Source organism: Oryzias latipes, chromosome 22 (genome assembly GCF_002234675.1).
Source record: "Oryzias latipes chromosome 22, ASM223467v1".
NCBI lineage: Eukaryota > Metazoa > Chordata > Actinopteri > Beloniformes > Adrianichthyidae > Oryzias > Oryzias latipes.
This window is the reverse complement of record NC_019880.2, coordinates 17,287,743-17,292,621: the sequence shown is the minus strand read 5'-3', so window position 1 is coordinate 17,292,621 and position 4,879 is coordinate 17,287,743. Positions and strand designations below refer to the sequence as shown.

The window sequence follows — 4,879 nt, the reverse complement described above, 5'->3', positions numbered from 1 at the left end:
ATTTTGAAATTCCACATCAGATCCTGTTGAAACTTTTTTTGTGACCTCACTAGGTGGATATCTATCATTGAGAAATGAAATGAGTCTGTGGAAACTAGGAGTTTTCATTTTACAGCTTTGTTAACATGTGGAAATAATGCTGTAATAACAGATTTCAATTGGGTTTTATTTTGAAATTCCACATCAGATCGTGCTGAAACTTTTTTTGTGGCCTCACCAGGTGGGATACTATAAGTAAGAAGTGAAATGAGTCTGTGGAAACTAGGAGTTTTCAATTTACAGCTTTGTCAACATGTGGCAATAATGCTGTAATAACAGATTTCACTGGGATTTTATTTTGAAATTCCACATCAGATCTATCAGAAACTTTTTTTGTGGCCTCACCAGGTGGGATACTATAAGTGAGAAGTGAAATGAGTCTGTGGAAACTAGGAGTTTTCAATTTACACCATTGTCAACATGTGACGATAACGATGTAATAACAGATTTCAATTGGGTTTTATTTTGAAATTACACATCAGATCTATCTGAAACTTTTTTTGTGGTCTCACCAGGTGGGATACTATAAGTGAGAAGTGAAATGAGTCTGTGGAAACTAGGAGTTTTCAATTTACAGCTCTGTCAACATATGGCGATAACGCATTTAGACCAGACTTCTAATGGGTTTTATTTTGAAATTCCACATCAGATCCCTCTGAAACTTATTTTGTGGCCTCACTAGGTGGGATACTATGAGTGAGAAGTGAAATGAGTCTGTGGAAACTAGGAGTTTTCAATTTACACCATTGTCATTAGTTGGCGATAATGCTCTAATAAAAGATTTCAATTGGGTTTTATTTTGAAATTCCACATCAGATCCCTCTGAAACTTATTTTGTGACCTCGCCAGGTAGAATACTGTCAGTGAGAAGTGAAATGAGTCTGTGGAAACTAGGAGTTTTCATTTTACAGCTCTGTCAACATGTGGCGATAATGCTGTAATAACAGATTTCAATTGGGTTTTATTTTGAAATTACACATCAGAATTATCTGAAACTTTTTTTGGGAAACTCACCAGGTGGGATACTATAAGTGAGAAGTGAAATGAGTCTGTGGAAAATAGGAGTTTTCATTTTACAGCTCTGTCAACATATGGCGATAACGCATTTATACCAGACTTCTAATGGGTTTTATTTTGAAATTCCACATCAGATCCCTCTGAAACTTATTTTGTGGCCTCACTAGGTGAGATACTATGAGTGAGAAGTGAAATGAGTCTGTGGAAACTAGGAGTTTTCAATTTACACCATTGTCATTAGTTGGCGATAATGCTGTAATAACAGATTTCAATTGGGTTTTATTTTGAAATTCCACATCAGATCCTGCTGAAACTTATTTTGTGACCTCACCAGGTGGGATACTATAAGTGAGAAGTGAAATGAGTCTGTGGAAACTAGGAGTTTTCAATTTACAGCTCTTTCAACATGTGGCGATAATGCTGTAATAACAGATTTCAATTGGGTTTTATTTTGAAATTACACATCAGAATTATCTGAAACTTTTTTTGGGAAACTCACCAGGTGGGATACTATAAGTGAGAAGTGAAATGAGTCTGTGGAAAATAGGAGTTTTCATTTTACAGCTCTGTCAACATATGGCGATAACGCATTTATACCAGACTTCTAATGGGTTTTATTTTGAAATTCCACATCAGATCCTGCTGAAACTTATTTTGTGGCCTCAATAGGTGGGATACTATGATTGAGAAGTGAAATGAGTCTGTGGAAACTAGGAGTTTTCAATTTACACCATTGTCATTAGTTGGCGATAATGCTGTAATGACAGATTTCAATTGGGTTTTATTTTGAAATTCCACATCAGATCCTGCTGAAACTTATTTTGTGACCTCACCAGGTGGGATACTATAAGTGAGAAGTGAAATGAGTCTGTGGAAACTAGGAGTTTTCATTTTACAGCTCTGTCAACATGTGGCAATAATGCTGTAATAACAGATTTCAATTGGGTTTTATTTTGAAATTACACATCAGAATTATCTGAAACTTTTTTTGGGAAACTCACCAGGTGGGATACTATAAGTGAGAAGTGAAATGAGTCTGTGGAAAATAGGAGTTTTCATTTTACAGCTCTGTCCACATATGGCGATAACGCATTTATACCAGGCTTCTAATGGGTTTTATTTTGAAATTCCACATCAGATCCCTATGAAACTTTTTTTATGGCATCTCCAGGTGGGTCTCTATAAGTTAGAAGTGAAATGAGTCTGTGGAAACTAGGAGTTTTCAATTTACAGGTCTCTCAACATGTGCCGATAATGCGGTCATAACAGATTTCAATTGGGTTTTATTTTGAAATTCCACATCAGATCCCTCTGAAACTTATTTTGTGGCCTCACCAGGTGGGATACTATAAGTGAGAAGTGAAATGAGTCTGTGGAAACTAGGAGTTTTTTTCCTAAACATAAGTCAACATTACAGTAAATCCTCTTCAACATATGGTTTTAATTTCGTCTTAATTGATAATTCACCTGAAACATATACTAAATTATACACATATAAATATATAGTTATATACAGGGAGGGGGGCTTATGTGTAAATATATACATATGAGTATAATGACAGTTCTTACTTTTTGCATTTAATCGAATGAAGGTTTTCTTGCAGTTACTGCAATGTATGTAAAAAAGCGGCACACCGTTTTCGAGAGAGGGCTCACTTGACAGCCGTTCGACGAGAGAGGGCTGGCTTGACACCAGTAAAAGCTTGGGCCCATTGTAGCGCCTTACTGCGGAGAGAGTTAACACTCAATGAGATTTTGCTGTGGTCGGAATGGTAATACCTTGGAGCCTGCTGGAAAATGAGTTGGCACTGTAGTAGGAACCCTCCAAAGGCATCAACATTGCCGTAGAAAGGTTCCGGCTGAAGGCGGACATTTTCTGGGATTTCGGCGGAAACGGAAGTGGCTTTGTTGACGGAATCGGGATCTTGAGCAGCGGCTGCGGAATTAGCATGTTGGCTAGTAGATGCACTGAGGAATTGCGTGATGCTGTCGAGGCGACGAAAAAGATCCCACTGAGCCGAGGACAGGAGAGTGATGGCCTCCGCTTGATGAGTAAGAAGATTTTCTTGTATGGATAAGGCATGTTGGAGCCCTTCCGGGTCAGCTGGGTCAGGAGTTTGGCCAGTTCGTTCTGTCATGGTTTGTCAAAAGTTCAGAGTGACCCAGATGCTGTAACCCAGAAGGAGACTAGGACAATAAGGTGAGTTAAGAAGTCTTTATATAGAAAGGTGAGTCTTAGGCTTCTTTCCAACAGGGGCGCAGCAGCTGGCTGGAGGAGAGCAGCAGCAGGATTCCAGACGAGGGACAGCGTGGAACCAGGGGACAGCGACCAGGTGAGATCCAGAGTAGATTATTCCTGAGTCAGAGACGATAGGGGCAATTAGTAACATGAAGCTTGGTAAACAGGACAAGAACTTGAGCAAGTCAAACTAAGCACCGTGGGAGGAAAACGAACTGGCGTCGAGTGGAGGTCCAGGAACTCCTTAAGAGGCCATGGCGGTGATGAGGGTAAGTGGAGACAGCTGGTCGCGTCCGGAGCAGAGCAGGCAGGGGAGGGGGAGAGCAGCTGGCAGAGGCACCATGTCAATCCACTTGGCACAGTTTGGAAAATTATCCTGCCAAGGTAAAAAAAAAACCGATGTGCATTCTCACTGTGATTAAATGCAGGACACAATGAAAGAATGCTCTATTCTGTTGAAAACCAGCTATTGTTAAGGGATAATGCCCTTCATAATGATGATTTCGGTGATAATGCCCAACGAGGTATCCCTTATCAGAAATTAATGGACAATGCAGAGATGCAAACCAAAAAAAAAATGTATTTCTACTAATGGACACCTTATAGGGCATAATCCCGGTCACTAACAATTATTGACTATTTGATAGGTGCAACGTGTTTTTAACATGCTAATGGCTACAGAGCCTGCTTTGACATCACCCTGCTGCAGCGAAGGAAAAGTGGTGTATACGATAAGTGTGACACACCATAATTTCAGACGATAGAAGGATACAACTTATTCAATCCAACCATAACAATAATCTGTGAAGAACTGTAACAGTGAACTCTGACAGAGCACATTAGGGTCGTTACAAAATACAGTATTTTTCCTACACCTACTTGTCCATATACATTAAAATAAAGGGAACACTTAAATAATTCAGTGTTACTCCAAACCAATCACACTTCTGTGTAACCAAGCTGTCCCATTAGGAAGCAACGCTGACTGACAATCAATTTCACATGTTTTTGTGCAAGTGCAATAGCAGAAGGTGGAAATAATAGGTGATCACCAAGACACCTCCAATAAAGAAGTGCTTCTGCAAGTGGTGACCACAGACAACTTCTCCGCCCATATGTATTCAGGATGATGTTTTAGTGACTTTTGAATGTTGCACTCCAGCAGTACCATGGGACGCCATCTACAACCCACACAAGTGGCCCAGGTAGTGCAACTAATTCAGGACGTCAGATCAATGCAAGCTGTGGCAAAAAGGTTTGCTGTGTCTGTCAGAATAGGATCCAGAGCATGGAGGCGCTACCAGGATACTGGCCAGTACACCAAGAGATGTGGAGGAGGCTGTAGAAGGGCAACAAGCCTGCATCAAGACCACTACCACCTCTTTGTGCAAGGAGAACCAGGAGGAGAACTGCCAGAGCCCACAAAATGACATCCAGCAGGCCACAAATGTGCACGTGTCTGCTCAAACTGTTAGACACAGACTCCATGATGGTGACATGAGGTCCCAACGTCTACAGGTGGGAGTTGTGCTTACAGCCCAACACTGTGCAAGACGTTTGGCATATGCTAGAAAACATCAAGAT

At 40.5% G+C, this 4,879-nt stretch overlaps 1 long non-coding RNA gene across 1 annotated transcript; it reads right to left on the bottom strand.

Moving 5' to 3' along the window:
* Window positions 1-3,256: 3,256 nt before the first annotated feature.
* Window positions 3,257-3,667, bottom strand: LOC105357300. The gene is made up of 2 exons (XR_911288.3): window positions 3,494-3,667; window positions 3,257-3,412 (listed from the first exon to the last, which is right to left on the bottom strand). It is a non-coding gene; the product is annotated as an uncharacterized LOC105357300 (long non-coding RNA).
* Between the last annotated feature and the right edge of the window lie 1,212 nt (window positions 3,668-4,879).